The 20,526-nt window shown below is 36.5% G+C and overlaps 1 long non-coding RNA gene across 1 annotated transcript in view; it reads left to right on the plus strand.

The window, feature by feature from the left end:
- LOC110469413 (uncharacterized) overlaps positions 1–20,526 on the plus strand; it is a 150,920-nt gene that overhangs the window by 7,001 nt on the left and 123,393 nt on the right. The gene's annotated exons all lie outside the window — the stretch shown is intronic.

The following is a 20,526-nucleotide window of genomic DNA, read 5'->3' on the forward strand; positions in this document are numbered from 1 at the left end:
TGGATGATGATGTGGGTTAGCAGAAATGTTTAGGACAATGTGAAAAGCTGTTCTGATTACAGCAACTTCATGTATGCCAAATTAAGAAGTTTGTCTTCTGGTATCTACCTAGGAAGATAATGTTGCTTATGATAGTAAAACAGAGATATTTTCCCAGAGTAAATGTGTAAGATGACAGTAAAACAGAGATATTTTCCTAATGTATTTCTATAACTTGTTTGAACTTCTTTATTTCTCTTGGTGGATAGTTAGCAGACAGTCTATCTGCTCAGCTTTTTAATATCTTGGTTAAAACCACATACAGCTTAGATACCATTTGCAAAGTCCATATGTCTAAAGTTACTGGGGTATACTTACAGTGAGAGAACAAAGTAGTCAGCATTCATAACAATTGTTTAGTCTGTGTGCATTTTTGTAACATCTTAGGGCAAACCCCCACAGATAACCTTTTTTTTCCAGGAATATTTAGGTCTTACTTATTCATAACTGAGATTTTTTTTCTGTTACTATTTTCTTATTCATGTCATGATATGAATTGTCCTTCCATGGCTGATTTCAGTATATTAGCAATATCTATTTGCTACTCCCTGGAGTTTTTTTCCTGTACATAATTAGAAATATGGTGATTCACATTGTAAATTGCTAAGTACCCTGAGGGATGTTGCATTTTGTTGTAGGCTTCAACAAATGTTAATACACCCATCCAATATTAGGAGATACTCAACATCATGCAAAGTCATAACCTTTTCTTTCAGTCTGCAGAAAGACACATGTAGGAGATTTCCTGGTCAGGCTTGGCTGCAAGAAGCAAATTAAAGTAGCTGTATACCCAGTGCTTTGAACAGCACATATCTGTTCAAGTGTGCACTTCGAGTCTTAACTTTAGACACTTGGATGGGACTTAAGGAAACAAGCAGGAAGGTAAGATGACTTGCTGGTATCAGAGGCAGTGATGCAGTCAGAAGGAGAACACAGCATCTCCTGCTTCTCAAAACATTTCTGCCTCACAAACTACCATTTCACATGAAAAATGATGGTGAGAAGAAACAAGCCCTGAGGAGCAAAGAAGTCTCAGCAATAAGAAAGATGGAAAGGAGAATGATTTGATTAGTTCAGACTCCTAGAGAATGGCAGACAAGAAAATTTTTCTCAAACTAGGAAGATAGATGGTTGCATGTAGTTTTGGGGAATAGCATCCTGCCATTGGTAGTAACTTGCAATATATTAGCAGTTTCCTAGATATTTCAAATTTTCACACTTCCTAACAATAAAAAAATAAAGCCACATGACATTATCAGTATAATTCTCCCAGTCCTTCCCTCTTAATATATGTGGGATTAATGTCAACAGCCTACTATCCATCCTTTTTAAATCAGAAGGGTTCTTCTCCCAATGTTCAGGTCATCATTGCTTTTGAGCTGAAGCTGACCCCCTTTCTAGGAAATGCCTTATTTTTGGGATTATGTTAAAGCAACCATTCCCATCTTCTTTCCTAGTTAGCTTGGTCTAGCTCCCACAGCTGATTACAGTCTTTTATAACCTGTCTCCACAGTACTACATTCTAGAGCATGTAGGTAGATTATAGCATGCATTACCTAATGATAGTGAGTTTAGTTATGAAGATTTTGTAAGGTTTAATATAATTAATGTATTCTCTTGAGTGCCTGTCTGATTTTTTCCCCTCTCTCTTCAATTTTTAATTATCAAAAAATCTTTTTTTTCCTTCAGAAAAGACGATACAAAGAGTTTAGTTTAGAAGTTTGAAAAAAAAAAAGGTAATCAACTCACACAAGCTCATCTTTGAATTCTACCAGAAACACTGCAACAGGGCTCCTGTTACCTCATGGCAGTGAAGCTGTTGTTCATACTTAATAATAAGGAGAAAGATTTGCTTTAATGCTGTGTCTGCTTAATTCTTAACAGCCATGCAGAGTAGGACTATAAAGGTACTCTTTACTGCCCTGTTGATTTGCTTCTACAGGTGACTTTTCATTACTAGATTTGCAAGCAGCAAGAAGATCACACTTGTGACTATTGTACAGGCTGTATACAGCTTTTCCACCCTCTATCTCAGCTACAGTCCATCTTGGGGAAGTGTAGTACTGTCACCATACTGATGTGCATTTTAGAAATGCTTTTCTCAGCCTTCAGCTGGATCTTGTGGTCAGACTGAGATTCTAGTCCTGTTGACATACTAGTCTTTGTAGTAGATTTTATGAGGATAAAACCATTGATATTGTCTCAAGAGCCTGAGCAGGCAATCAGGAAGAGGACAACAATCTACAGTTCCCTTGAATTACATGAAAGAGACTCAGTTGGCAGTGGGATGTAAAAAAAGTCCTTGTCCTCTCTAAACAATTCTGTATTTCTATTCAGCATCAAGGCAGGGCAAAAGCATCTTGAATCACCTTCCTTTCCTTGGTCATCCAATATTACTTTAAGCAAATCAAAGTGCCAACACATTATTTTTTTAAATAACATTTTTGTATCTGTCAAATTACAGAGAGACTTTGGTGGGGTTTTTGTTTATTTGTTTTGATTTTTTGTTTGTTTTCACTTATACAGGAAAGCGTGGTCATTGATTCAGCTTAAGTGATGCAATTTGGTTTAGATAGTATGTTTTATAGAGAACCTTTTGTAATGAACACAAACTATACAAATGGACTCTTCTAATTCTTAAAGTTCTGTGCAATTCTGAGATATAACTTTAAAAATATGAAAAAGATAAGGTATTTTTAATTCTTTAGTTGAAGCTTAAAAAACTGTAATTATGCAGTATGCAGTATTTCAAGTCCACCTGGGTTTTTATATTAATTATTCCAAAATACCTTTGATATTTTACATTTGTTATAGGAAAAGGATTTTTTTTGTAAATTTGACAAAATAGGCAAAGTGGAAATTATCAAAAAGAATACTCCTTGGACATTCATTATTTTCTCTGTATCAATTAATTTTTCCAGATCATCCTGAATAATTCAGACAGACATCTTAGTTTATATTTAAAATACAATTTTTAGTAAGTGAGATTTAAAGCCTAAGAGTGACAAAAAGAGTTTAGTTTAACTATAACTGATGAACACAATTTCTATAGACCACTAATGAATGCTTAACTTCTAGAATGGTGATTTTCTGTCAGAATTGCCTGTTAGTTTAACCTCTGTGTTGCTTTAAATGCAATTAGAGCCAGTGCTGGTGAAGGAAGGGAGTGGCAGTGGGGGGAGAGGAGGGCTGGACATTTGCGTCATTTGAGTAAGATGTGACAGGGAAATTGGTACCTGGCAATTTTTTCCTGTTTGGGTAGGACAGCTACCTTCACATCCTGTGGTACCACTGGTCCCTAATCTCATCTATCAGGTACTGGGACCTCTCCTCTCCTCTCCTCTCCTCTCCTCTCCTCTCCTCTCCTCTCCTCTCCTCTCCTCTCCTCTCCTCTCCTCTCCTCTCCTCTCCTCTCCTCTCCTCTCCTCTCCTCTCCTCTCCTCTCCTCTCCTCTCCTCTCCTCTCCTCTCCTCTCCTCTCCTCTCCTCTCCTCTCCTCTCCTCTCCTCTCCTCTCCTCTCCTCTCCTCTCCTCTCCTCTCCTCTCCTCTCCTCTCCTCTCCTCTCCTCTCCTCTCCTCTCCTCTCCTCTCCTCTCCTCTCCTCTCCTCTCCTCTCCTCTCCTCTCCTCTCCTCTCCTCTCCTCTCCTCTCCTCTCCTCTCCTCTCCTCTCCTCTCCTCTCCTCTCCTCTCCTCTCCTCTCCTCTCCTCTCCTCTCCTCTCCTCTCCTCTCCTCCAAAGATTTTTGGAATTATTTAAAATGATGTCTAAAAGTGTAACCTTCATAAAGAAATTGAGGCAATGGGGAAAGGATGTAGCAGTAAATGAGGGAAGAAGAGTAGCTCACAAGAGACTGAAGATAGGTTCCTATATACAGCATGCTCTGGCAGCAAATACATACCACAAAAAATAGGTAGAGGGTGAAAATTGCTAGTTGGCAAAAGTGGTAGTTAAAGAGTAAGTTATAATTCTCTATGAATTTACCCATATCACATCAGTCATCAAGAGCATATTCTGTCTGGGAAAAAAATGACATTTTATGACATGCATTAAAATTCAGTATTAATTAAAATAATTTGTTCAAATACCACTTTTTGTATGAAGAACATTTTGTAACAGATAATGTAATTAAATTATCCACATCTTGGAAATAGAAGCATATGTGCTCAACAGATGACGTTTTTAAGCTCAAGTATCTTCTTTTTATACAAAAGCAAACAACAGCAAATGTAGTAATAACATCTTTTGCAGTACAGGAGGTGGTATGGCAACAATGATAATACTGTATCTCAGTGACGATTCACCTTGATCAGCAAGAATCAGCTGGAAATCTAAGGGATAATGTGACAATTTTTATATCCCAGCAAGGCAGATATAACTGAACAGAGATAACTGAACATCTTTACATGTATCCAAGCTTCTCTACATGATCACATGGATTCTTGACAAGCCAACCATTGTGAAATTCAGACAGAAATCAGAAAACGAATTATTCAACACAATCTATAAGAGTTTGTCTTTGAAGGGTGACACTAATTTCTGCTTCATTACACAAAGAACCTTGCTTGGGGGGCAAAGACTCTGAAGTGTTTTTTTGGTGGTTTTTTTTCTGTTTATTTTTGGGTTTTGGTTTGTGGCAATTTTTTATTCAGCTGTTAAACCAATTACACAGACAATAAAGCCATTTGAATATTTTTATGTCTCAACATGAGAAATTTTTATTTGTCAACATGAAAATCCATTTTTAATTTTTTAGTTTGCCATTTAGGACACTAAAGTACTTGGGTTTTTAGATACACACTGATAAAAGTCAGGGAGATGGAAAATTAGATTCCCAGTGGTATTAGTGTCAGGGCTTTTCCTCATATCAGACAGCCCAGGAAGGGGAGAAGTGTTAAGGAGATATTTTCTCTACCTGAGAGGACTTGAATCTGTATTATCCTCCTTGAACAGTATGGCTACAGCACAGCACAGATGACTCTGGGCAGATCCTCAGTATCTTTAGATGGAGATGCTTCCACTTTTCATTAAAGCACAACATTGAGCCCGGATGTTTCATGTCTTTTCCAGCCACCAACCACCAGATTGTCTCTATGTGTCTCTTTTTCTAAGAGGCCTCTCATGAGGTACAGCATCAGTTACAGCACAGAGAAAGCCTCAGTGACAGCATATTAGGAAACAGTGAGGGGACAGTGCTTGAGTAACACTCAACACTTTTCAAGAAGCTGGAGAGCAGCATGCATCTTCCTTTCTCATCTGGATGATATAGCTCTTCTTTTCTTTGCCTTTTCTGTCACATACATAAAGGATAATATATTGAAACAATCCATTATGTAGATATGTCAGTTACTACTTTTGATAATTTAAAAATTATGCTGCTAATATTACTTGGCAAATTCAAACCAAACTAGTGACCACTTTTTGTATGCTTTGGTGACATCCTTCCAAAATGTTATTAACATATAATGCCAGTTCCTTTACAGCAAAGTCACTACAAGAAGTCTAAATACACTCCGAATGATAGTAAATAAGACTTTAACAAAATATTACAAAAAGGTAAAAATAGAAGAGGGAACTCTACAAAAAAAAAAAACCAAACTGTATTGCATTACATTTCTACTCTTCAGGGAAAGCCACTTCCATTAGAATACTTACAGAATTATTTCCACACAGAATAAATTAGGAATTAATTACAATTCAGTTCTATTTCTGCCTTCTTATGAAAAAAAAAATCATTCAAATAACCTTCCTTGATATAGTTGTTTAAAGTTACTCATAGACACGGTAATTTATTTAATGAAGTCTGATTTCTTTCTGTTTTGGTAATAATTTGATCCATTTTCTTTACTGAGTGTCATGCTGTCCTCTTTAGCTCTTTGAAGGACATGGGACATGGTGATCTTACAGAAGGAACTTTACCCAGAATTAAAGAAGAGTTTGCTTATAAATATTCTAAATTAAATACTACTACCATAACCTTTCACACCTTCCCACCTGAAGCCTTTTCTCCCAACTAATTTGGTCTAAAGTAGAATCAGCAACCACTTGAAGACTTTTTCTAAGAATAGACACTTCAAATGCTCACACTTTAATCTGTGAGAGCCCCTTGGACTGGGCTCACTGATCATTCTGTGGGAACACTACCCCTCTTTCTCTCTACAAGAACAATACAGTGGAAAATCTGCTAAACATTTGCCATGGAATTTCCCTTCCCCCTGAAGGATTTTCCAATACAGGATTAATCTGGGCAGTTAATGGCTTCTTAGCTGAGCTTTAACTTAGGTTCAAAAGGATATGAATGCTCTCTTGGGTAGAATAGCAGGCTACTGGAGGATATGAAATATTTCCTCAATGGAAGCATTTACCAAAGCCTCTGTAGGACTTCCATGAATCCATGAAAGCCAAACCTTCCAAATATTCTCATGTTAATTTATATAGATGTTTTAAAAAAGGAGTCATGGAATCCCATACCTCATATAGATTAATTTTCCATTCAGCAGAATAACTTTGGCCATCTTGCACTTCAATGAAAACCTCCTCTGTAAGTTGAGTGTTACTAAATAATGGAAAATTTCATTTCCAAAATATAATAAAATTGCAGGAATAGTGAAGGAAGTGAACATTACTTGCACTTATAGTACACTCATTTATGTTATGAATATGAATTTGTGGTTTCCTTTTATGCTGTTGTTTTGTATAAATGAAATTTACCACAGCATTTAAAACTGGTTAGAGTGTTTCTTTTGTTACTCCTTTTGAGCCCTTTACAAAATAATTATGTTTTAATGTTAGTATCATAAATTATGCATGGGCCTAGTTCTATTACCTCTTAACTTGGTGGAATGATCCCTTTGATGTTGATGGGATCAGGATCAGGCAAATACATTAGTACACAAAATTGTTAATGATCCATAAATTAACAAAGATATTCCTGTCATCTGATTTTCCAATGTACATATATTACCTAAATCAAGTAGTTCCATAAACAGTGGAATTAATGAAGCCTTATTTTTTATAAGATTTTTTTCTGAGGGTGAATTTCCATATAGATTCTCCTATGCCTAACCATGATTGCAATCACACTGAAGCCTTTGCTGCCAGGACAGCAGTGTCTGTATCCCTTCAACCTTTGTGGCCAGTTATTTTCATGAGACTTGTAGGAAATGTATACAGAAGAGTCTTTCAGCTCCCTGTTGAATTTGGGCAGAAGTAGCTAACAGATTTTCCAGGGACTGGCAGATAGGCAATAAGAAAAGCTTACAAATGCTATAGCTGCAAGCCATATTCCTGGGGAAACTGGACTAAAAGCAAAGGAATTCACACACTGGACTTTGTATTGTCAGACTTTGATAATATGCTAAAGGAATGGTTAATAAGAAACTACAAATGTAGACTTAAAAAGAACAAGAAGTAATCTAAGTTTTAATAAGCAACACAGGAAGCCTGGTTATCCCTGTAAGCACAGCTCAGCATTACACAACCTCATGATTTCCCAGGGGAGGCATCTTGTTCCACTGAGATCCCAATGCCTCCTGGAGCTTCCCAGCATACAGTTGGTATTTGAAATATTTATGGTACTGCTACATGCCTTTGGGAGCAGTTGATTCCACCAAGAATGAAGACTTTGTTTATAAGCCAGAACAGGATGGGAACAGACTTTGGCTTGGTTCCCTCTGCCCTTTGGTAAGCAAAATAGGGAATTATTTTACTTTAGTTTTGGGGAATGCACTCTTAAGAATGAGGAAAGACTCCTTAAACCAGCTAGAAGAGGGAAATGAAGAATTCATAGTGTCAGACCTTGCAGTCTTTTTTTCATTCTTCTTCATTCTTTCTAACTTTCTAGTCTCCATTTTCAAAAAGACTGCTGCAGAAGTATGGATGTGTACTGCAGAAGTAGGATGTGTACTGACCATTAGAATTGACCTTAATTTAGTTATTCTTGGAGGAAGTTGATCCTTACATTCTTTAAATGAATTTATTCATAATCAGTAATAAAGAATATATTATAACATTCCATAAATGTGAAAGCCTTAGTTCTCAACACATTATGGATAGATACTTCTATACTGCCTTCTGGGGGCCCAGATATGGGATGTTACTGAGAGGCTCTGTGAACTAATTCAGCCCTCTGATTATTACCCTCTGCTGGTTGTCCACATGGCAGTGATGAGGTTGATAAAAAAAGTACCAGGATAATTAAAACAGACTTCAAAGCTTTGGGTTGACTGGTTGATGGGACAGGAGAGCAGGTGTTCTGCTCACTTCATTACGTAGCAAGGATGGATGATCAAAGGAACAGGAAGAACCATGTTATCAAAAAATGTGTAAAGAGCTGGTGCTCATCAGCACAATTTTGAGAGCAGAATAGACTCCTGTAATCCAGGATGAAGTAACTAGTGATCTTCTGAGCCACTTGGATGCTCACAACTTTATGGGTACCCAGATGGGATCCATCCTAGGGTGATGGGGAAGCTGAGAGATGAGCTCATCAAGCCGCTCTCCATCATTTATCATCAGTCCTGGTTCACTGTGGAGGCCCCAGAAGCTGTCAGTGTGATGTCCATCCACAAGAAGGGCTGAAAGGAGGACCTGGGAAACCGCAGACCTGTCAGAGTGACCTTGGTGCCTGGCAAGGTTATGGAACAGATCATCTTGAGTGCCACCACGTGCTACCTATAGGATGGCTGGGGGATCAGACCCAGGCAGCACTAGTTTGAGAGGGGAAGGTTGTGCTTGACCATTCTGATCTCCTTTTATGACCAGGTGACCCATCTGGTGGATGCAGGAAAGGCTGTGGGTGTTGTCCACCTGGACAACTGGCAGCCATGGCTTGGACAGATGTACTCTTTGCTGGGCTAAGAACTGGCTGATGGCTGGGCCCGGAGAGTGGTGGGGGTTGGTGCTGCATCCAGTTGGTGTCTGGTCACTAGTAGTGCACCCCAAGGACTGGGCCCAGTCCTGTTTAGTATCTTTATTGATGATCTGGATGAGGGGATTGAGTTCACCATTAGCAAGCTTGAAGATGACACCAAGTTGGGTGTCCTACTGGAGGGTAGGAGGGGTCTGCAGAGGGACCTGAACAGACTGGGTAGATGGGCTGAATCCGACAATATGAGGTTTAACAATACCAAGAGCCAGGTCTTGCACTTTTTCCCCAACAACCCACTGCAACACAATCAATTGGGGACAGAGTGGCTGGACAGCAGCCAGGCAGAAAGGGATCTCAGGCTACTGATTGACAGCAGCATGAACATGAGCCAGCAGTGTGCTCAGCTGGCCGGGAAGGCCAATGGCATCTTGGCCTGTATCAGCAATAGTGTAGCCAGCAGGACCAGGGAAGCAATTCTTCCCCTGCTCTTGGCACTGGTTAGGCCATAACTGAAGTCCTGTGTCCAGTTCTGGCCCCTCAATTTAGGAAGGATGTTGACATGCTGAAATATGGCCAGAGAAGGGCAATGGGGTGTGGAATGGTCTGGAACACAAGTGCTATAAGAAGCGGATGAGGGAGCTGGGGCTGTTTAACCAGTAGGCTCAGGGGAGATCTCGTCACTCTCTACAACTCCCTGAAAGGAGGTTGTAGCCAGGTGGGGGTTGGTCTCTTCTCCCAAGCAACCAGTGACAGGACAAGAGGACACAGTCTTAACCTGTGGTAGAGGAGCTTTAGGTTGGGTATTAAAGAGAAGTTCTCCACAGAAGGAGTGACTAAGCATTGGAATGAGCTGTCTGGGTGGGTGAAACATAGGATTCACATTTATTCTTTGCTCCAAGCAGATTTTTTATTTTTACTTAAAAAAAAAAAAAAAAAAAAAAAGAATGAAAGGTAAAGAAGTTTCACTTCAAATGTTCAGTCATCTCCTCACAAATCACTATTTACTAGAATTTTACCACTGCCCTCAAGATTACTTTAAGAAATAGAAAGAACAGTCCTGAAATAAGACAGATGAATGTGCCAATCTAAGAAACATCCAGCTAGAATCATCTAAATGATAAACCTTTGAGGATATAATTTCTATATCCTCAGTAGAGTTTTTTAAAAATGTACTGATAAATGTCTCAAAATTTCTCATTTGCACTTCCTGACTAAACACTTGAAGTGGGTCATTTATTTTGTGCATATAACATGTTGCGTAACCTTCATTTGGCTAATTTATATGCCTAATTTATGCCATATTCCTCTCTGCCATTTAGAGTTTGAGATTGATGGTGAATGAAGCAAAAGGTACAGAAAGAAGAAAGAAATGTTCTCTTTTACTTTGTTTTACTTTTTACCAAAGTGAAATCTGCAAAAGTTTTACTTTGCCAGGAATTTTTGTGTTCTGCAGAACAAGAGTGTTATAGTGCATATGTTCAAGCAGGTTAAATCAGAGTTCTTTAATTCATTACATTTTATCATTTTTGTACTTTAGTGTACTTTTAAAACAATTTTAATTCGAAATCTAGTGCATCTGATTGCTTTAAAATCTACTACTTCAGGTAACACACCATAATTTACCTGTGACATACATTGAATGTTAACCCATTGTTGTTCTTTAAAAGATGTTAGAACTCATGGTGCTCTAGGGATTGATTCATATCCTACTGGATGCTCAAGAGGGTAATTTTTCAAATTTCTAAGTGTGTGAGTATTTTTCTTGCAAATATTTTTCTGGTCATAAAATGTAACATGGTGAATGTTATAGCCTGAATAGGTAGTTTATTGTTCATTTAGTAGTGTATCATCTTATGAAATAATTGCCATATTTTTGTGACTGTGTATCTATCCTGTTTCAGGCTTCCTCCCAAAAAAATTTTTGTGGGGGTTTTCCATAAGATGAATGTTTTAGAAGTTTGAAATCAATACCTCATGCTTTGCCATGTAGGTGGTATCCAAAAATCTCTTCCAAATATAGCTATGTGTTTTGTAGCACCTGTTTCACAAGTTCTTGACACCTGCTCCCCTTATGGGTGAGTATTAGCACTTACTCCAGTAGATAAAACATCTGGTCCAAGTTTTGTTTGTAGTCCCACACAACATCAACAGCTGTACTACTAGAAGAAAAAAACATCAGAGGAGGATGACATACTGGCCCACAGGTCCTCTTTGTCTTAATCCTTAGGCTATTTCTATTAGACTTCGGAATTTACTGCTCAGGGTAAAGTGGGGAGGATGCAAAAGCTATACTTCCCTGTGTGATTCTGGTAAAAACAACAGGATACAGAGAAAGGATTTGCACAGTATGCCTTTCAAAGATGCCTTATGCAATCCTCAGCAATTTTTTAAATGTATTTTTTTTTTACCGTATCATGCAGCTGACTTGGGAAAGGGCAAGGGCAGCCAGTGAACCTGTACAGTCTACCTCTGCCACTCTGGAGGTCAGAGCAGCTCAGGCCTGCACTGGGGAGTGCTTCATTTGCTGTGGCCCTGTGAGGCTGTGAAAGACCTGTCCTTAGCCACTGACAGTATTCTGAGCAGCAGCATTTGAGGCTCAGCAAGCAAGCATTTTAATGGAGCACTGCAACACTTACATGGGACAGGACTGAGCACATGAATGTTTTGTTGTCTATTGTGACAGCTTACGAGATCAGAAGAGTTTATGTGTAAATTCTTAGTTAGAAGTCTTGTTTTCTGCTTACAAAATGCTCACAAGTGCAATGGTGGCTGCAAATTAGGCTTCCTTATTTTTTTATTACAGTATCTCACAATAAGTGTATATTATGTCCCTGGGAAAATTCTAATTTATGAGACCTTTGAGGTTTAAGTTTTAAGATCGTTTTAGCTTACAGAACAGAATATAAATATTTAGCATATTTGAGAAACAGGGACAGGAATTTAAACCTTGCTGGTACATACTTGATCATCATTTAACAGTCTTTACTATTTAAAGGAAAATTGCTCTAACAATTACCAGTGACCCTGTGTTTGTCTCCTATTGTTTCAATAAAGAAAAAATATAAGGATTGTAGTATTTTCATTAAACATTTTAAAGTACTTTACAGAAGAAGTCAAGATAATAATAGAGAAACTGAGGAAGAGCAAGAAAAAAAGGTAAAAAAGAATATAACCCAATATTTATCTCAGTATTGCCAGGTAGGTAACCCAAGAAATCCATGCTCCCATATAGGACAAAGAGGCAGATACCTGTGTTGATCTTACTTTACAGCCCAGTGCAAAACTAAAAACTGGACAATCTCAGCTTCTCCTTTGGAGGAAGGAAACAACACATTCTACCCCTTTCTTCCCCTTTCATCTCAGATTGAAAACCTGGGAAAAGTGCTCTGCACTCACTTTTTAAAGGCATAGTCTAGTCCCCAGCACATAGTCTAAAATGAAAATACTTTGCTGAACTTAATAGTAGCTTCTCAGGTAAAGTTACTTTACTACTTTTTCTACACCTTAAAAAAACAAAGTAAACAAATTCTTAATGTTCAATGTACAGCCATTATTCACTATTAAGAATCCTGTATGCTTGAACTGGTGGTAATTTTTTTTCCAGTATTATGAATCTTCATTTGGCACAAATTGACTGTGTTCAGTATATCCTAATTTGTTCTAGGTTATTGCCTTTACAGTGGAGCTTTAGCACTGATTCTCAAAAAAATGAGAAATGCAAAAGCAACTGTTTGCAAGGCAGAGCTAGATAGAAGTTTTATCAGAGTAAGAAGTTCAGTATTTCATCCTCTGAGTAAATTTTATTTTTAAGGCAGTTTCCCAGAAGCCACACAGAAAAGGGAAACAAAGCTAAAATTGGGACAAGGTCAGCTGGATATAGAAGTGACTGTAACAAACCTCAAATAGTTCTGTTATTTTTGTTTCAGATAAAGTTCACAGAATTTTTATTCTGAATCTAACCTAGATATTTACACAGGAATTGGAAAGAACAACTTTCTAATGACTGCCCAGCTGACAGATATCAGTTTAAATATAACATATATAACATTTTAGAAAGTACAAGATTGGAGAAATATTTTGAGCCAATTTTTAATTACTCCTTTCTTGGAAAAATATATATATATATATATATATATATATATACTAATGTAAACACATGTATTTTATCAAAAAAAGATATGATTCTTTTTCATTTTAAGGGCTTCACAGTCAATGTGAGTAAGAATGTAACTTCCTATTTAAACAAGATACAAATGCTGATACTGCATATTTTCTAAGCAGAAATTCATTATTTCAAAACAATTGGTAGGGCTAGTTTATCTGAATAAAGGAAAGACACACTTTTTACTTTAGACACTGCTCTTCTAAAAGGAGCTTACTCTATCATAAATCGAGCAAATACTTACATGCCTATGATGCTTTCATGCGGGACTTCACCCTGCTGCCCCCTACCCCCCCTGCAAAACTGCTCGGAAACATTAGGTATCAGATAACGTAAGTCACAGAGACGCTCAGAATTTCTTCTGTTGCTAAGAATAGACATTCATTTTAGAGGTTTCTCTGAGAAGGTATCTGCAAATTAGAATTAATTTTCTGTCCAAACTAAAATAGCTTAAATTTATTTGTTCTCCTAGGAGGCATGTTACTTTAAAATGAGAAATGCTGAATATCCCAAGTTGGTGTTTACTTAGAAGTTTTAGATCTGGGAAGATTTAATTTAGATCATTTCTATGTTTTGTTGCTGATGTGCATATACAAAGAATGTTCTGTCATTTTGACTTTCCTTTTTGTGATGATTTTAGAGTTTGTTTTTCACTGTTGAAGCATATAGATATTATCTTCTTTTATGCGCATTTAAGTAAATACTTAAACATATAAACAGCATACTGGGAATATAGGATACTCTGTATGCTTTTAGTGAAGGCTGCTGTCCATTCTTCTGAAAGATAACACTTGACAATTAATGCGACATGGAAAATACAGAGGTTTTAAATAGGGATAAAGTTAAAATGCAAAACTCAGCCAAGGGTAACAATATCCCTTGCAAACTGGTTTAATAGTTGCAAACTACCAAATCCTTTAACAACAGAATTAAGTCTAACTGACAGCTGAAGAAAAGCTCATCTGATACTTAAGAGATAAACATGTATAATTTTCAGTGTTATAAAAAAAGGTAGGCTAGATCTAACCTTCAGACTGGATTCAGCATGTCATGATAAAAAGCAAATGCAGTTTCTTTTTGTTCTATCTTGGTCATCATACAGGCTAAGTCAGGAGCTGTCTCTAAGTCTTTCTTAAAAATGGGAGCAAGAAGGCAATTTAATGGTATCTAACTGCAAATACACCACAGTAGTCTTCATACTTTGTGACTAATCCTAAAGACCCTGTAAAGACAACCCACATAGAGAGCATATCAGTGGGACTACTCTCATTCTTAAAACCATGAATGTGTTAAATTTGTTCACAAATTACAGTTCTTATTGTATAATTAGTGAAAGTCATGATTCTCATTGCACAAAATCGCAGTAATGCACAAAGATGGGGACTATGAGATGAGCTACTTTTTTTTCCAGTTTAAAATGGGTAAACTTAGGTGCAAAAAGATGGAGAGTCCTGTCCGGCTGGGCAGGGAAATCTTGGCCAAGCCCTGAACTCTTAAGTTTCATCTGGGTATATTTACCTGACAGCTGAGATTTTAGTTACAATAGAAAAGCTATTAATTTACTAATTCAATATATTGACAGTTGATAGAAGGAGTAATTTCAAGTATTTCAAGTAATTTGAAAAGAAAAATTTTCTGCTGTCTACCTTAAAAGAGCATGAGTAAATTAAACAATTAGAACTGGTTACAAAGGTAAGCTAAAATCTAAACATAATAAGACACTGTTTTCAGCATTTCAAAAGAACAAAATACAACACATCAGCAGCTTCAAAATCCTTTTGAATAAGTGCACTCAGAAACAACTAACTAGCAAACAAAGCTTTTATGAAGACAGTGTGGTCAGTGAACTTTTGGCATGTCAATTCTATAAAATGTAGGCCTCTAGAAATACTCCTCACATTTGAGTAAGTAGAAAAGAGCCAAATTTAGCAACAGATGCTCTGGATGGTGCAAGATGATTTGTTGCTTTTTACAAAGTTTGACAGGCAAGAATTTCTGTAAAAAGAAAAGCATACTCCTTATGCATTATTCTTGGATGTAATTTTTCTTACATTTTAAAGGCTTGGGAATAATAAAGCTATCAGAATCTCAGAGACCAGTGGAACAATTTTATCAGATTACTTTATATTTAGGTGAACTTCTTTTCAACTAATACAGACACTGATTAAACAACACCCCAGATCATGGGATAGCTGTTCTATATCTTAGCATTTATCATAATTTCTAGGCAATAAAACTAATTCTATCAATAGGTAGAACGTCTTAGTCTAATAGAGTTGTTCAAGTAATACAGAATCATAGAATATTCTGAGTTGGAAGGGACACACAAAGATCATCAAAGTCCAGCTGCTGGCCCTGCACAGGAAAGTCCCAAGAATTGCATCATGAGCAGTACATAAAAATGAATGTCCTTGAAAAATAAAAAGCTTTTAGGTTTGGATTTTGGGGTTTTTTTGCTATTGATTTCATGTAAATATGCACATGAAGATTTATAGGAGGAAAAAGTGCTTCCACCTCAGGAATAACAAAAGTGATAAGAAATAAGTAGGTAACTGTATCTCATTGTCTTTGGTGAATGTCAAAGCAGAATCAGCATAGCTTCAGCAAACATAGTGTTAGGTTGTTTCCCTTCCCATGTCTTTCAGAAGGGCTATTTTACACCTCCAACAGGAAATCTTCATGCTTAATGTAGGACTGTGAAAATGCCAAATGAGATTGTCGATTATTAAAAAAGATAAGGGCATCAAGGTGGATTTATTCTACTAATATGATAAAAATGCTTTGCAAGCAAAATCTATTAAAAATTTGCACAAAAAAATTTATTTTCTAGGTTTTGATTCAGGAAAGTGATTAAACACATGCTTAAAAATAAATTTCCTGAACTGGAGGCCTTTAAGGATTAATATGGGCCTCTGAAAATGGGATACAGGATATTCTGAAATATGCTGAATTCCCAAATAGAACAGGGTAAAAGTTACAATCTGATGTCTAACAGTGTCTCTTTTAACACCAGAACCACTAAAAGAATCACAACAGCAAACACAAAGCCACAGATGCATGTATGCCTGGCTTTAGCACATGACAAGAACAATACTGGCTTTTTGGTTTTGCTCTTTATTAGTTCTTATTCTGCTCAGAATTCACAACAAAGTTGCTTGTACCATCTGAATATATAAATTGTTTTAATAAATTTTGTTGTAAGTTTGAATTGTTTCAGCACTTTTTATTTTATCTGCGTTCATAATTGCATACTTTAGAGTTACATAATCTTTTTGATTTCTGAATGTCTTTTTTTTAATATATTGCATGGATTTTTAAAATAGGAAAGATATTGTTCAGCATATTGTTTCATTAAGAATTGATATGTTGCAAACTTTTCATGGCAATTACTACAATAGAAGCCTTTGTTTACTTTTCTTTTTTCCTCACTTGGTTTCCTATTATTAAATTTAGATAAATTTTTATGATTTTTATGGTTCTCACAAAACCTCCATAGGGTTACGACATATTTATATGAAAGATATAAAAAATAACATATTGATATAAAATCAAAGTGCAAACTCTGGGCAGCATAACTCAGATCCCAATAGTTAAAAATAGAAATGTAGCAGTAAATGAGAGGGAAAAAGGAGAGGGAAAAGAATTAAGATTAGACAGCAAATCAAAGCTGATAAAATATGTTTAAAAGAAAAATGCTGTTCTCCACTGGCATCTATGGATATAACTGAAATCAGCTCTGTGTCATTTTGATAGACATAAACATTTAATTCAAATGGCAAATGCAATTTTTTCTTGAGAGTTATCCAAAACAAATAAGAGTGCCCTCCCTCCTCAAATTATCCACAATGAGAATGTATTCAATGCATTTTAAAATTCAATTATCATTTGCTCAAGTATAATTATTAGACATTTAAACTATGACCTGGTATGCTTAATTGAGTAATCATGGTAAGTCACATATTATCCATGTTACTTGATAGGATGAGCATGAAAGCAGGTATTACTAAAATAATGAATGGTTTAAAGTCTACTTCTACAAGCTCAAGCATGCAGTTTTTAGGTTCAGTTCAAACATGTATGACCCAAATTTAATTGCTAAATATTCCCAGAAAATCTGTGCTGGGCCTTTATTTATTTAGGATTTTTTTACATGGGTGATTGAATAATTGCTGATTTTTTCAACAATATCCTGACATGCTTTTTTTTTTTGGTTCTTTTTCCTCACTTGTTTTTTGCCTGATCACTGTACTAGGCACAAACTCAAAGCTATTTATGGGTAAAAACACCCATGATGAAACAAAAGCCAGAATACAGAAGATATTAATAACTTCTTAAATATTTTATGATACTTGAAAAGCAGAAAGCAAATTCAATTGTTCAGACTAAGATACTGTATTTTGCTAAATCTGCAAATACAGTAAAGATAGATAAATTAGTCAAAAGTGAAAATTTGCTACAGCCTTTGAATCCCCAACAATCAGACTTATGTAGTAATTATAAGTATGCATTTCTGTGGAATGTAAGGACTGAAATTAGTGAAAAATGTGAAAGAAAGATGTGGAAGAAAATTGATAGAAAATAGAATTTCCATGAAAAATTGTCATTTATGGAATATGCCTTTTTTTATTGATCTTTTATATAGCATATTTGTTTTCCTTTACTGTAAAGCTGTTGAAGAGAGGAGAGAAATGTACAAAGCCTAGGTACTCCTAATCATCATTCAGAGCATCTAAATTTGATATCAGCTTCGACTTTGATATCACTGCTTTAAAGCTAATCTAATGCTGTTGCCCTGGAAAAGAGAAGTCCTGCCTTTTCCCTCTCCATCCCACCCAGAACTGATCATCTCTGCCCACTCCCTTGCAGCAGCTATAGTGACATGCTCAGTCTCAGGGAGATCAGGGCAATGCAGTAATGCTGCTTAAAACTCATTATTTTCTTCCAGGGTTAACCTTAAATTGATAACGTAATAGAAAAGAAGCAGCAGAAATATGGTGAAAGCTGAACCATGCATCTCAGGCTGGTTTTAGGTCAGCTTAAATTCCTCGTGAAACTGATCTTTAACAAGATGTTTAAAAAGTATGATATGAACAGGCTTTGGTTTCCTCACTTCTACAAAAAAATGCTGATGATATTAAATTTCTCAGCCAACTCTGACTCAGGCTTTTATTCACTTTTCTTGCTTATTCAATGACAGGGGACATAGAGAACATTCCTCACTATAGTTTCTGCTACATCTGTTGAACATAGGTTCCAGAATCATATTTACCTTCTCTTACTTCCTCAACTATAGTCTGAAATGGTCAACTGTTTTCAATCACTCACTGTACCATTGTGCTGCTCTTTATATCCGTGGTAGATATTATTGTCAAAATTTATATTGATACATATATATTCCTATTTATATAGTTCAGTGCTTAATAGCAAAAGAGATTCTACTTACCATGCTCCCAACAAAACATCTTAAAACCTTCTCATATTAAGGCTCAAAGGTAATTCTCCATCCTTACCCATAATGTCTTTCCTAGACAATAAATAGTCCCACTTTCTTCAACATCACACATGCCTCTGATATCACTCAGGCTTCTCCACAACTGTGCTGTAGTGCTGTGCTTAAACCCACAAATATTTCCATCATAGCATCTCTGAATACGCCATTTCTTTCTACCCTGTGAGACGCCAGCTATATCTCAAAACTATTATTGTTTTTAACATTTACTAATATTTACTACTTCTTTTTTCCCCTCTAAGGTTGACAAAAGGAAGGAAATGCATTGACAATTCTGCTGCAAAGGCTACTTTTCTCTTTCTTTTCTTTGACAGATTCATCTGTTCCTGTGCATCAACATGTGGCCTCCCTGTTTTTCAACTGTACAGAGCAGTGTCCCGCTCTTCCCACTCAGGCTTCCTTCCATATAATTTCTCCCACTCATCTCTTTAGATCAGGTTTAAAATCTTGCCTCTGCTTCCAGTCACATTATGATTCTATCATCTATCATCCACCTGTTAACATTTTGGATATGCCTTTTTGAGATTGCTTTTCACATAGTGAGAAGGCCATGGGTTGTCCCGGTGAACCTGTGCAAAGTTAGCATGTCATCTGCCTCTGAACATTTCCTTAATAGTCTCCTGGGCAACTTTTTCTGCAACTCTCTTGAGAGCAGCCAGATTCTGTCAAAGGCTGTCAATCCATCATATTGATTGAACTGGCTTTACTGTTTCTTGAATTTCCTTGTTTTAACCCCTGCACTACAAGGGACTTGCTGTGTGTACCCTTAAATTTAAAGGCTTTGGGGAATGGGTTATTTTTTCCTGCTTTTTCCTATGGTACTTACTACAGAGAAATCTCAGCTATGACAGAGGTGGCTGCTGCAGTAAAAAAAAAAAAAAAATCAATTATTATAATAGATTAACAATTATTAATTTGAGCATATAAAAATAACATACCATAACCAAACTCTCAGTCTTTTGTTATTGCTCTAGTATTATATTTGTGACCAGACAAATGTTAGTGTTCTATCAAATTAAAAATTGCTACATCTACTTGAAAATATCTCATTTCTTTCAATTAAAATATTATAACAATACAAAAACATTGGTAGAGCTTTTGTACTTGAAAAATTGCAAACGATGGGGAATGCACTTTGGGATAAAAGTCACTGGATGGCACACAAAGAAGTGGCTTTTTTTCACTTCTCTTATTACAGCCCTTACTCAAAGAAAAGGGCTATGGAAGTTGCTGCTGGTATTACTATGATAGGAATTCTAATAACATTTTATATTTACACAAAGGAAATATCAAGCTATCTAATTATCTAAGAACAAAAAAGTAATAGCAGATTTTAAGTGTATGTATGAATAGAGAAGAAACACTGTTTTTCCAGATCAGATTCGTTTTCTTATTATACCTCACCCTAAATATGTTCCTTAAGGTGTGTATCCCTCTCTGTGTATCCCTATCTACTGTACGGACAGTAGGCTGATGTTTTGCCCTTGTTCAACATCCACCTCCTAGGATAATCCAGAAGCAGCAGCAGCAATCTAACGGGATGTTCCTTCATCAGTAATGCCATCAGAAAGAGCTGCTGTGTGACTTCAACATTTGAGAAAAATCTCTCAACGTATAAAGTAAATGATTAAATAATTTGTATTTAGCCTACTACAGTTCTAGGGTTTGCCCAGTTCAGGTAAGAAATGGTGACAGCTCTTCACAGAAAGCAAACAAGGACTCGGTAATATATAGACATTCCTTATTTTCATTAGGCTCATTTTAGCAGATCGAAAAGATCCTGAGTATAGACAGGAGATGAGCTGTATCCATTACCACATGTGTATGATTCACAGGGTTAGACCTGATTATGCCTTCTGGCATCAAAATCTAGTAGTACTCCATGAGGATAGCCTTCATTCAGAGTAATATAACTTTTTAAGGACCTTCTGCCTTTCAGTGTCCTTTCAG

This window comes from Lonchura striata, chromosome 3 (assembly GCF_046129695.1).
Source record: "Lonchura striata isolate bLonStr1 chromosome 3, bLonStr1.mat, whole genome shotgun sequence".
Taxonomy (NCBI): Eukaryota; Metazoa; Chordata; class Aves; order Passeriformes; family Estrildidae; genus Lonchura; species Lonchura striata.